This window comes from Protopterus annectens, chromosome 15.part0, assembly GCF_019279795.1.
Source record: "Protopterus annectens isolate FY-2018-M chromosome 15.part0, PAN1.0, whole genome shotgun sequence".
In the NCBI taxonomy this organism is placed as follows: Eukaryota; Metazoa; Chordata; order Ceratodontiformes; family Protopteridae; genus Protopterus; species Protopterus annectens.
Window position 1 is genome coordinate 50,511,362 of NC_056749.1, and position 15,000 is coordinate 50,526,361.

General features: G+C 36.1%; 1 protein-coding gene across 1 annotated transcript in view; it reads right to left on the reverse strand.

Moving 5' to 3' along the window:
• The window catches only part of CLIC2 (chloride intracellular channel 2), a 645,649-nt gene that overhangs the window by 276,568 nt on the left and 354,081 nt on the right, over positions 1 to 15,000 (reverse strand). The gene's annotated exons all lie outside the window — the stretch shown is intronic.

The window sequence follows — 15,000 nt, forward strand, 5'->3', positions numbered from 1 at the left end:
ATCTGATCATAATGCAATTACATTTGAATTGAAAATGAATGCCAAAAAAGGAATTCTGTTATAGGTTCATAGGTTGGTACTAGGCTATTGGCCCTAGGGCCTGTACAAGCCTAGCCATAACAATTCCCTGGCTATTTCTTCCCACAGTAGTTACTTCCCTGAACCCCTGTCTAGCAGGGTGACTGACATGATCCCCAAGGTGAACTTCCTATCTCCCATCCAATCATCAAGGTTCCTTTTGAAGAGGGCTAAAGAGGTGCTCTGCTTGACATGTATGGGCAGTCTATTCCAGAGTCTGGGGAGTCTCTGGGTCGGAAATCTATCCCTCCAGCATGTTTTGTTCATTGTGATGACAAGGTTTAGATCCTTGGAGCATGTGTCTCTGAGGGATTAGGATTTCCTTAACTGTAGCATGTCCAATAGCTCTGGGTTTGACATGGCCTTGTATGTTAAGCAGAGATTACCTCTGAGTAGATGATATGCGACAGAGTATATGTGGAGTTTTTTTAGATGGTCAGCATAGGGCATCTGCTTTAGGCCTGTGATTCTTTTAGTGAGGTATTTCTGTGGCCTTTCCAATTGCTGCAGATGTCTTGAGAGATACATACCAAACAGGGTGTTGTATTCTATAATGGGTCTAATGAGGGATGAGTACAGTGGGACAATGACCTCCTTTCTTCAGGATGAAAAGCCCTTAGTGATGAGGTGTTCTACATAGAAGGATTTCCTGACTGTGGTGGTGATGTGGTTATCGAAGCTGAGACCACTGTCCATCTGTGTACCTAAGTCTCTTATCACACTTTCAGTGTTTAGTGCACTGCCACCTATGTGGTCATTCACAGGTACATGTTTTTTTTTTTTCCCAAAGGGGATAACTATACATTTCTTGGCATTGAGCTTGAGCCCATGACTCTGGCACCAAGCATCTGTTTCTGTAAGGCCCTTTTCTAGAATATCCACATCATTTGGGGATTCAATAATGGCTCCCGGTTTGCAGTCATCTGCGAACTTTGTTAGCCAAAGTCCCTTAATGTTGGCCTGTACTTCAGATAAATAGATGCCAAACTAGAGTGGTCCCAGGACTGAACCCTGAGGTACTCCCACTTGTCACTTGTCTGGAGCTGGATTTGGAGTCGGCTACTTTTACAGTGTGGGTTCTGTCAGTAAGCCAGCTGGCAATCCATCGAGTGACTTAGAGATTAATGCCCAGATTAGTAAGTTTATGTATGATTCCAGAGTGGGGGATGGTGTGGAAGGCATTGGTGAGGTCCAGATAGGCTGTGTGAGCCACCTTACCCTTGTCCACAGCTCTGGAGACTGATTCAAAGAAGTCAATCAGGTTCAGGAGACAAGATCAGCCCTTCACAAACCCAAACTGCATGGGGTCCAGTGTTTGAAGGTTGACAATGTCTTTGTTTATAAGTACCATGATAATACTTTCCATGACCTTGCAGATCAGGCTCATCAGACTGATGGGGTGGTAATTCCCGGGATCCAAGGTAGATCCCCCCTTGTGGAGTGGGATAACTGTAGCTGTGCACCACTCAGTGGACATGAAGCCTGAAGTGAGGCTATGATTAAACATGACACTTAGGTGAGGTGCCATTTAATTTTGTAGTTCATGTAGTACACAGCCTGGGATGTCGTCTGATCTCATGGATGCTGTATTCATAGCTTTGGAGAATGCATTTTTTTACCTGTGTGGTCGTTATTACCAGAATTTGGCAATCTTTCGGTATTGAGATGGGCCCTTTAGGAGGTGAGAGGGGGGTGACATTTGCAATGAATTGATCTGCCAGGATATTGGCAATATCCTTGGGATCAATATATTTAATGCCATTCTGTTGTAGCTCAGAGCAGATCTGAGCACTGCCATTTAGATTCTTGACATAGCTATAGAATGTCTTGTGGTTGTCGTAACTAGCTTTGGAGGATTTTATAAGGGATCTCAGCTTCTTACTGAGGCTGGTAAGGGAGTTTTTTGCATCCTGGAATTTTCCTCTTTCTGCAACAGTTTCTTCCATTTGTTGCAAAGTTTGTTTATGGCAAGGGACCACCAGATTGGCTTCCTTTTTTGGAGGAGAGCGTCTTGGTTCTATTGGGTATGGCACGATTCATGCACGAGTGGATGTGCTCTTACAGTGCCTTAGTGTAGGATTCAGCAGTCAAACTTTCAGTTCCTGTCTGCATGGGTGTCATGAAGTTTGTCACTTCTGACTTGAGTAGCATGAAGTTGGCTTTGGAGAAGTTTTTTTATGGGGGTTTCCTTACTGGTGGGTGGGGTGGGATGTGGATGTCAAGAGTGATTAGCTTATGGTCAGACCTGACCGATATTAATAGAATTCCATCATATGTAATTAACCTGAAATATTTTGTTATGGAATTTTATAACAAAAAATTCATTCCTTCATTAATGTAAATGTAACTAAAGATATAGTTGAGATTTATGTGTGGGAATTTTTTAAAATCATACCTATATGGTAAAATTCTATCTTGGTATGTAACACAAAAAACAATAGGATAAAGAATGTTTAGACCTACAAATGAAAGTAGATAAACTTAAATTAAATATTCAAAAGGGTAATACAAATTTAGTAAAAGAACTTGAGATAAAAATATTTAGAGACATTACATCATAAAACTATGATTAACTTAGACAACATTAAAATGAGTTCTTATCCTATGAATCTTAAAATTCAATGTAAATTAACAAATAAAATGAATAAGATTATTAAATCTAATCAAATAAAAGAAATTTATATTCTGGAAACCAAAAAAGGTTTCAGATTTAGAAGATATATTAGAAGCATTTAAAATACAGTTTAACTCAATTAATTTGTATAACCAAATATTAGAACCATAAAGTATAATAAATTTTTTTTATGAAACATATCAAAAATGAATTAATAAAAGATCAAATAAAATTAATAGTTAAGCTCAATTTAATCTCTGAACTTAAATCTCAAATTAATAAATTAAAAAAGATCCTGGAGTTGTCAGCGTTATTCTTGTGATGTAGAAATATTACCTAAGGAAGCACTGGCAATATTGTTAAGAGCATTTACATTAGTTAAAGAAGCTAAAACATCCCTCCATCTTGGAAAGATACACTAATTTTTCCAATTTTAAAGTCAGATAAAGATGGAAATGAATGTTCATCTTATAGACCAATATCCCTATTAAATGCTGATTACAAGATTTTTATGGAAACACATGCTAAAATAATTAAACCGTTTTTACCTTTATTGATTGAGGAATATCAACTGGTTTCATAATGAATAGAAACTCATGGTAATATTAAAAGATTACTTATAGTAATTGACTATATCAATACTATAAAAGGAGGTTTGATACTAGTAAGTCTAGACATCAGTAATGTCTTTGATTCAGTTCATTGGGATTATTTGATGATGGCTTTAGAGGAATATGCTTTGTGACATTATTTTATATGATTAATTAGATTGTTATATGAAAATTCTTTAGCTTATCTAAAGATTGGGTTGTATACTTCTAGGGCAATTGCAATTACTAAAGGTACTAAGCAAATATGTCAAAAGTCACATTTCTTATTTGCCCTGGTCATAAGACCATTTCCAAATTGTATCAGATCAAATGCTAACATCAAAGGAATATAATTTAGTAATCATTTGAATTCTAAAATTCAGATGTTTGTAGATGATATTTTATTAACTTTGAATGATCATGACAGCTTGTTGCAAGTTTTATTTAAGGCAATGGAACTCTTCCAAAGGATTTCTGGCCTTAAATTTAATGATAATAAAACTAAGATATCACATATAAATTGTAAAAAAATAATATGAATAAGAAATGTTCCAAATAAATAGTTCTAGACAACATAATTGACTATCTAGGAATTTTTTATCAAAACATATTAATGAAATATTAATAATTAATCATACTAATGTTTTAAATAAAATAAAACATCTTATGGATAGATGGAATATTTTTTTACAATGGAAAATAGTTCTTAAATAAAATTATTATTTTCCCAAAAATATACTTTATACAAACTATTCCTCTTCCTCTTTCTAAAGAATGCATATGTCAATTTAATAAACTAATGTTGAACTTTTTATGGTACTCCAATAAACCTAGAATAGCACTAAATCATCATCTAAAACACTATATAATAAATGGAATAATAAGGTATAGAAATATATGCTTTATCATCCATTATTAAGACAACAATGTTATGGTTAAATTCTAATTATTCTGCTAGGTGGAAACAAAGACAAGAATTAATTTGGTTAAAATCAAATCACTCATTACCAACTCAATACTGTAGAATATTTATCAAATGTTTTCACGGGTTGGTAAGAGAATATATTTTGGAGAACAAAAATAGACCTATATGTTCTAAATATATAACTAATACATTAAATATATTTAAAAATTATTTGAATAAAAATCCAGGATTTAGTGCATGGTCATTTTAACTGTGTAAGACAAAAAGCAAACTAGAGACCAATAAGAGCGGTAGAAACCAGGTTTAATTTAGCGATAAAAAACACAAATAAAATGCTTTCGGTAAAGACTGTGCCTCACCTTCATCAGAATGTGAAAGACAAAATACAAGATAAAGAATTACACATCTTTTAAAAGTATTGCCAAAAGGTAATCAGAGACGTCACTTCCGAAGAAGGCGTATCTACTACTTAGCATTCACAAAACAAAAATATTTTGTAATGAAAAACGTTGTTAAAAATATATTTAAAAGTTGATATCTCCTTTTTGAATATATATAATAAACTAAATCTTCAACAGCACAAAACTATTAAATAACCATTCATACAAATTCCAGCAGCAAGAAATAGTTATAACAATATTAGTAACCTTATTGTCGGAAATTACGAAAAGACTTTCAAATAGGTTAATAACAGTGTGTTTCTTAGAATTCATGAAGTCTTTTAACCTACTTGTATACAAAAAATTATATGTTATCATCTTCAAGAAATTAATGTTTATCCATTAGGCACACATAGCATCTATTATTTTTCACCTATATCGAGAAATTCAATGTAATGTATAAGTGATATTTAAATTTCATATGTTACAAGTGTTAAATATATTAAATCCGTAACATACTTATAAAAAATAATAATAATAAAATTTAATAGAAAAAAATAAAATTAAATAATTTAATAAATAATTAATAAATGTAAATTGCAGAAGGTAAATAAATGTGTGTTTCTAAACCTATACAAAATGTAGTTTAAATAACTATGATATTCTTGTTATGTTAAACAGAAATGTCTCGTCATCTTTTGAGGGCTAACAATTTGAGAATACATTTAATAGATATATGTTCGTTAAGTCCAGGGTATGCACATGCGGTGGTCCTAATTTGCCACATTAACTCATCTATCTCCAAGGTCAACTGCCATGGGCCACCTCTTGGATCATTTATTCTTTGATGTAAAATGACAAATTTAAAATTGTGGTTAGGGTGTTCAAATATATGCTTTGCTAGAGCATTGTTAGTGACCTTTTTGCTAATAGCATACCAATGCTCGTAAATTAGTTGCTTAATTTTTCTCTCAGTTTTGCCTATATAGAAGGCCTTACATTGTTCGCATAGTGCTGCATAAACAACACTGTTACACTCACAATTATATCTTTTGTTTATTTTGTATACCTTGTCGTTAATAATTACTTCTTTTGTTACTAGAATTGACGTACATTGTGGGCAAGTACCACATTTGTACATACCACTTGATGGGATAAATTGTGGCTTCATTTCTAAAAGTGCTTTCAGATTGTAATTCCTTCTATATATAACTTTGAGTTGCGACCCTAACTTATTAAACAATACTGGGTCTTCAGAGATGATTCTCCAATTTTTATTCATGATACCTCTAATGTATTTATAGTCACTAGAGAAAGTGCACAAAAAACTACTTTTGTAAGTGTCATTTGTAGGAGAATGAATTTCTACATGTTGTACCCCCAATAGACTAATGTTGGTAGTTGGCTCACTTAATAAGGGTGTAAAATGTCCTGAAAGTCTTTTAAACCTAACTTCATTCCTGATATTAGCTACAAGTTTGGTAGGATACCCTCTGTTTATAAACATGTTCTCCAAGTTTTCACATTCATATTCAAAATCTGAAAGTGTTGTTATCATTCTTGCGGCTCTGACCATTTGACCTTTGACAACTGCTTTTTTCTGATGGAAAGGGTGGCAGCTACTAAAGTGCAAGAAAGCATTGGAGTATGTGGGTTTCCTGAAAATCTTGCTAATATACTTCAAATTTTGTCTGTCTTTAATAAGTAAAATATCAAGGAAGTTGATACTATCTTCTTCTATATTAAAAGTGAATTACAAAAAATCAGTAAGCTCCGTAATACTTGCAATGAAAGAAGGGACTATAGCTTTTGGTCCTTTCCAAATTAAAAACATGTCATCCTGGTATCTAGTGTACCAGATGGCATGTTCTTTGAACATAGGGTGGGGGAAAAGTAGAGTGTTTTCCCAGTGTGCCATAATGGCATTCGCAAAGCTCCCACCACATGGGGAGCCCATGGCTACACCAGATTTTTGCAAATAAAGATCTCCTTCGAACATTATAAAATTGTTGGATAATACTAATTCAAGCAATGTTTCAATTAGGTAAATAGTGTTATCCATTACCTTTTTGGAAATTAAGTAGTCTGTAATCCATTCAATACCTAGGTGTTGGAGAATGACGGTATAGAGGTCCTTGACATCTATGGTTAAAAAGCATGCTTCAGCATGGTATTCTACATTGTTAATATCATGTAAGAAGCTCCATGAATCCTTACAAATTTGGGATTCAGATTCAATAAGGGGCTTCAATAAATTGTCTACTTGTTTGGCGCATGCATATGTCACCAAATCCCGCCCATCAACTATTGGTCTAAATGGTGGATTACTGATGGATTTATGTAGTTTGGGAACTCCAAAAAGTGCTGGGACTCTAGGTGCTATCATTAATAAGTATTGGTACAAGTCTAAATCTATGTATGCTTCTAAAAAGAGATCTTCCAGTATGTTCTTGATCTTCCTGTAGGCTGTATTAAACTCACTAACTGATGCTTTTATATAGACATCTGTATTAAGGTGTCTAAGCATAGCTTTGACGTATGCCTCTTGGTGCATGAGAACCAACCCACCACCCTTGTCTGGTTTCATTGCACGTATTTGACATATTTTCAAAAGGTTAATTATTTCATATTCTAATGTTTTAGTATTAGTATTATTATCAAACTGATTGTCTCTAATTTTTTGCAAGTCCCTAAGATCCATTTCACACATTCTTTCGAATAACCCAAGAGTGGGATGCAGTACAGGGTGAGACACACTAGAAACTCTTCTGGAATTGACTAAGGATGTGCTGTTACCTATTAAAACATCCAAATTCAATTTGCGAACAAACAATTTTAAATCTATAATGATTTTTACTAAGTCCATCTTTTTACTAGGAACAAAGGATAGGCCTTTTAAAAAAAAGTCAACCCATTCTTGTTTAATGTTCAGTTCTGTAAAGTTGTAAACACTAAAGTCACCATCAGTACTTTTAAGTATTAAAGGATGTAAATTTGGCCTTAATCCATTAATTATCTCTTCCTCTGCCTCCTCCTGTTCCTCGGTGGATATTGTCTCTTGTTCGACTGGTGGTTGTTCTGGGGTCCATTGGAGTTCCTGTGAAAACCCTGGGTTGCCCCATCAGTGTTGTTATTATAATTATTATTAGAACTTCCTTGTTGGTTGCTATTATTACCCATATTGTTATTTCTATTATTTTTGTTGCTATTTAATCTTTCACTACACCTCAGTTGTTGTATTTGTGGCTCATCAGGGATAAGATCATTATTAATTTCATTATCTGTTGGTTCAAGATTATTTTCATCAAGAAAACTGGTGGATTGATTAGGGGCATTGGAAGTTCTAGGATGGTAAACCGGAGGCCTAGGATAAGCCTTGCTGTTGCTGCAATCCGAAACATCCCACGCTATTTTTTTCTTTTTATTTGCTAACAACTTTGTGATGGTTGCATCTATGCTCGAAAAAATGCGGGCATATTCATATTTATATCTTAGAAATTCCTCATGCGTTTTAATAATATGTTCCATAATTTCCAAGTCAGCCTTCCGTTCAGCAATCTCAGTTTTATAAAAGTTAATCAGTCCATTCAAAAATTCTAACCCTTGTCTGTCGAACATTTTCAACAATTCTTGATGAAAAAGAGAATTTTCAATTAAACTGGTGGGGTAGCACCATTGGCGTAAACCCTTAGGTACAACTTTTTTCTCTATGCACTCTTGTAAGTAAGCAACTTCAAGTTGCAGCTTTCTGCAACGAAAAAGTTTGTAATCAAAGTCATTAATAGTAATAGATAAAGCACTTACTATGGGCTGGCTCTGCTGTTGACTGCCAGTTTGGTTCCCAAAAGTAAAAAAATGATTGTTATCCAAAATGCTAGTAATAGAAGGTAAGCCGCTTTCTTGTATTACGGCCTCAGCATGAGGTGCATTCCACCCTACTAACTGTCCATTCATTAATCCTGTGTTGTTGTCAGCTTGAGCGATAGATGAAGGAACTGGAATAACCACATTCTGGTTAGATACTACGTTCGGTCTTGCAGTATTCCTTATGTTTTCATTAATAGTAGTCCGACTTTACTGCTGTGAGTTGGCACCATAAGGCACTGGTGTGTCAAGCCTTTGTGTTAGAGCATCAACCCGCCCTAACAATACTCGAACAAGTGCTGTTAGATTTCCAATTGAGTTGTCCTGATTGGGAATGTCCTGGTTAGGAATGCGTTAATTGTTCTCATCTTCTTGAGTAAAAAAACTTGACTACCTGCTCCGGTTTCGTTCACCATAAATCACAAACAAACCACAAATAGTCACAAACAAACTTTGTAAGACAAAAAGCGAACCAGAGACCAATAAGAGCGGTAGAAACCAGGTTTAATTTAGCGATAAAAAACACAAATAAAACGCTTTCGGTAAAGACTGTGCTTCACCTTCATCAGAATGCGAAAGACAAGATACAAGATAAAGAATTACACATCTTTTAAAAGTATCGCCAAAAGGTAATCAGAGACGTCACTTCCGAAGAAGGCGTATCTACTACTTAGCATTCACCAAACAAAAATATTTTGTAATGAAAAACGTTGTTAAAAATATATTTAAAAGTTGGTATCTCCTTTTTGAATATATATAATAAATTACATTGAATTTCTTGATATAGGTGAAAAATAATAGATGCTATGTGTGCCTAATGGATAAACATTAATTTCTTGAGGATGATAACATATAATTTTTTGTATACAAGTAGGTTAAAAGACTTCATGAATTCTAAAAAAGACACTGTTATTAACCTATTTGAAAGTCTTTTCGTAGCTTTCCGACAATGAGGTTACTAATATTGTTATAACTTTTTCTTGCTGCTGGAATTTGTATGAATGGTTATTTAATAGTTTTGTGCTGTTGAAGATTTGTTTATTATATATATTCGAAAAGGAGATATCAACTTTTAAATATATTTTTAACAACGTTTTTCATTGCAATATATTTTTGTTTTGTGAATGCTAAGTAGTAGATACGCCTTCCTCGGAAGTGATGTCTCTGATTACCTTTTGGCGATACTTTTAAAAGATGTGTAATTCTTTATCTTGTATCTTGTCTTTCGCATTCTGATGAAGGTGAAGCACAGTCTTTACCGAAAGCGTTTTATTTGTGTTTTTTATCGCTAAATTAAACCTGGTTTCTACCGCTCTTATTGGTCTCTAGTTCGCTTTTTGTCTTACAAAGTTTGTTTGTGACTATTTGTGGTTTGTCATTTTGTGTGTGTGTGTGTGTGTGTGTGTGTGTGTGTGTGTGTGTGTGTGTGTGTGTGTGTGTGTAGTAAAAAGTGTGTGTGTGTGTATGTATATATATATATATATATATATATATATATATATATATATATATATATATGTGTGTGTGTGTGTGTGTGTGTGTGTGTTTGTATATGTATATGTATATCTATATATACATATATATGTGTGTGTATATGTATATCTATAGCCTGTGCTCAGAATAACATTAACACCTTTAATGTCTCAAAACTTATTACACTTAAGAAAAAATAATGTATTGGCATTATTTAATGAATTCTAGAAAAGTTCTTTCTATGCACTACATTATGAGCAAATATGATATAAATAGTGAAATGTGGTTAGAAATACAAACTTTAAGGCAATTTATTAATAAGCTAAAGTTAATACATGTAACTATATTATCCCCAAATGTATAGACTTTATGATTATCATAGAAAATCAAACTGTAATAGGAAAAGGGTACCTATCTAAAATACATAAAATAGTCAAAAATACAAAATCATATTATAAAAAAAATGTTGAGATTTTTACTGATTAATTAATAATCAACTTCCCAGTGAAGATGATAAAAAGTTAATGCTAATGGAAATTGTTTTCTTGGAAATGTATGCAAAGAACCTTTATTGCTCCTCATAAAATGGAATTAAAGTTATAGCCTGATCTTAGGTGTTGGAGATGCAACATATGTTTTACAATTGTATATTTCCTAAGTCATTTTGGGGAAAATTGAATTTTTTCTTGCAAACTGTTTTTAATGACAAATTTCAGTTAACTTAATCTTTGATTTTTGTTTAATGTTCCAAAACGTAAATATGTTCACAGATCAAAATATTCACATGTATGGAGTTCACCAGCTATTGCACGTAAAGTAATTACTATGAATTGGAAAAGTGAGACTTCTCCTTCTTTTAAAGGATTGAAGAATATTGAAATTAATGTTTCTCAACTGGTAGTATCTACAATCAAGATGAGAAGTGACAGAATCACTTTATATCATAACTACTGGTTAAAAGTTATGGAGATACTTAGGAAAATTAATTAAATTAGATTAATTAATTAATTAAATTAATTAATTAAATTAAATTAGACAGGCACTGGGAGGCAGTGGAGAGTTACCGAATAGCTGGGTAACTACAGCAGAACTAGTAAGGGTGACTGCTAGAAAGGTGCTTGGTGTGACATCTGGACAGAGGAAGGAGGACAAGGAGACCTGGTGGTGGAATGCGGAAGTACAGGAGAGTATACAGAGGAAGAGGCTGGCGAAGAAGAAGTGGGATTGTCAAAGAGATGAAGAAAGTAGACATGAGTATAAGGAGATGAGGCGCATGGCAAAGAGAGAGGTGGCGAAAGCTAAGGATAGGGCATATGGAGAGTTGCAAGAGATTGGACACTAAAGAGGGAGAAAAGGACCTGTACCGATTAGCTAGACAGAGGGACAGAGCTGGGAAAGATGTGCAGCATGTAAGGGTGATAAAGGATAGTGAGGGAAAGGTACTCACAAGAGAGGAGAGTGTGTTGAGTAGATGGAAAGAGTATTTTGAGAGGCTGATGAATGAAGAGAATGAGAGAGAGAGAGAAGGTTGGATGATGTGGGATAGTGAATCAGGAAGTGAAACAGATTAGCAAGGAGGAAGTAAGGGCAGCTATGAAGAGGATGAAGAATGGAAAGGCTGTTGGCCCAGATGACATACCAATGGAAGCATGGAGGTGCTTAGGAGAAATGGCAGTGGAATTTCTAACTAGATTGTTTAATGAAATTTTGGAAAGTCAGAGGATGCCTGAGGAGTGGAGAAAAAGTGTTTTGGTACCTATCTTTAAGAATAAGGGTGATGTGCAGAGCTGCAGTAACTACAGAGGGATAAAACTGATTAGTCACAGCTTGAAGTTATGGGAAAGAGTAGTGGAAGCAAGGTTAAGAAGGAGGTGATGATTAGTGATCAGCAGTATGGTTTCATGCCAGGAAAGAGCACTACAGATGCAATGTTTGCTCTGAGACTGTTGATGGAGAAATACAGAGAAGGTCAGAAGGAGTTGCATTGTGTCTTTGTAGACTTGGAGAAAGCATATGACAGGGTGCCTAGAGAAGAGTTGTGGTATTGTATGAGGAAGTCGGGAGTGGCAGAGAAGCACGTAAGAGTGGTACAGGATATGTCACGAGGGTAGTGTGACAGTGGTGAGGACTGCAGTGGGAGTGACAGATCCGTTTAAGGTGGAGGTGGGATTACATCAAGGATCAGCTCTGAGTCCTTTCTTATTTGCAGTGGTGATGGACAGGTTGACAGATGAGATCAGACAGGAGGCCCCGTGGAGTAATGTTTGCAGATGACATTGTGATCTGTAGTGAGTAGGAATGGGGTTGAGGAGACTGGAGAGGTGGAGATATGCTGTAGAGAGCAGAGGAATGAGGGTCAGCAGGGCTAAGACAGAATATGTGTGTAAATGAGAGGGAGGGTAGAGGAATGGTGAGGATGCAGGGAGTAGAGTTGGTAAAGGTGGACGAGTTTAAGTACTTGGGATCAACAGTTCAGAGTAATGGTGAATGTGGAAGAGAGGTGAAGAAGAGAGTACAGGCAGGGTGGAATGGGTGGAGAAGAGTGTCAGGAGTGATTTGTGACAGACGGGTATCCGTAAGAGTGAAAGGGAAGGTCTACAAGAGTGTAGTGAGACCAGCTATGTTATATGGGTTGGAGACAGTGGCATTGACAAAAGGCAGGAGTCAGAGCTGGATGTGGCAGAGTTAAAGATGTTAAGATTTGCAATCGGTGTGACTAGGATGGATAGGATTAGGAATCGGTATATTAGAGGGTCAGCTCATGTTGGACAGTTTGGAGACAAAGCAAGAGAGACGAGATTGCGTTGGTTTGGACATGTGCTGAGGAGGGATGATGGGTATATTGGGAAAAAGATGCTAAGGATGGAGCTGCCAGGTAAGAGGAATAGAGGAAGGCCTAAGATAAGGTTTATGGACGTGGTGAGAGAGGACATGCAGGCGGTTGGTGTGACAGAGCAAGATGCAGAGGATAGGAAGAAATGGAAAGAGATGATCCGCTGTGGCGACCCCTAACGGGAAAAGCCGAAAGAGAATGATGATGACATGAAATAGAATTATAATTTGAATGATCAATAATTGTTTTTGTTTAAGTATACAGCTATGTATATGGTTTTATTTTAGTTTTAATTTACTGTCATGACATTTTTTCATTAGTGTAGTTAATTTGTTCCAAAAATTTGTTTCTTTTTTTGTTATGAATTGTTATATTCTTTAAAACTTAACAAAAATATTTGAGTAAAAGACTAAGTGGACTACAGAATGTATCTTCCTGACTTTTTTATGTACTCATTTGTCAAAGTTTAAATTCTTATTTACTACTACTCCTAGGTTATTAATGAAAGTACCATTTGTAAGACTTAGTTTATTTTGTAATCACAGCTTGTATTACTTTCCCCAGATTTCACGATGCTACATTCATTGGCATAAAATGTGATGTCAGTACTATCATACAAGTTATTCAATTTTTATCGACTGTCATGGAGAACTTCAGCGTTTGTTGTCAAACTAATTATATTATCTAGTTTGTAGTCACTGGCATATTTGGTTATATAGCTCATACAGTCTGACTTCTCTAGCTGAGATGAATAGTCCAAAAATTAAGGGGTTTAGCACAAAGGTCACTCCAAAGCAAGTACAAATATGACTCCGTCATTGTCCATGCTGGTGTGAATGACCTGAGACGTACCTCCCTGGACTACATGAAAAGAGACATAGAGGAGCTCTCCGATTATGTAGCCCAGGCTGGTATGACCCTGACCCTGAGCAGCATCCTGCCCTCACCAAGAATGATACCACAATACAAAGACAAGATGATCAGCTTTAACAATTGGCTCAAGTACTGGTGTCATTCTAAGGGGATCCAATATCTGTCTGCCTGGGATGACATGTTGGACAAGCCACGCTGCCTCGCAAGGGATGGCTTACACCTGTCACCACTGGGCTTCCGGATATTGGCTAAGGCTCTTGCCACCCCCATAGTGCCTTTTTTAGGCAAGGCTCAAAAGACAAACCCACCTCCTTAGAAAACAAAATGGAAAAACTAAGGGTAATGCTGCTCAACGCCAGAAGTCTAAATCTCAAGATGCAGGCACTTGATGCGCTCCTCAGCATGGAGAACATCGATGTCTGTGCAGTAACTGAAACCTGGTTCAAGGCTCCAGAGAGCACCCCAGCACTACCAGGCTATACCTCGTATCATGCTTTTTGGTCCCAAAACCCGGGCCGAACCACAAAGGGAGGGGGAGTGTCCATATTCATCAAGGACACCCACACCTCCAGGTTAGTAGCAACACATGAAGCATCAGAGACCATACAGGTGCAACTAACCATAGGCAAAACTGCTATACAACTGGTAGCATGTTACAGACCACCCTCCCAATCTCAAGAACCCCACTCAGCCTTCCTGAAGACATTGGAGGATATGAATGCATCACAAAATACTATCATACTAGGAGACTTCAACTACCCAAATATAGATTGGGTACATTATTCTAGCCCTAATACCCTAGCCCAAAGGCTCCTGGAATTCATAAATTCAAATGCACTGGAACAACTAGTCACCTCTCCCACTAGGGGAGATAATATACTAGACCTGATCATCACAAACATGGGGACAAAATGCTCCACAATGGAAGTATACCCCTCACTAGTGAGATCTGACCTCAAACTAATCACCCTGGATGTACATATCCCACCTCCACCCCCCAGCACAAAAGACCACCGTGAAAAACTTCTCAAAAGCAGACTTCACTCTTCTTAAGACTGAGATGGTATCCTTTAAGCCCACTGTGCCAGTGGATACCACATCCCACAATGCCGAATCCTTCACAAATACTTTTTATGGACATCTCCAAGAATGCATGGATCATGCAATCCCAAACAAATCCAAGTCCCTCTTCACCAAAGGTAAGCGTCCTGTCTGGTGGACCTCAGCCATAAACAAATTGTATAACAAAAGAAGGAAGCTACTGCACGTCAGAGCAAAATCCCATGAAGGGAAGACATCTCTGATCAACATTAGCAGAAAACTACATTCTCTCATAAAAACATCCAAGGCCAACTTTGAGAGAAAAATCG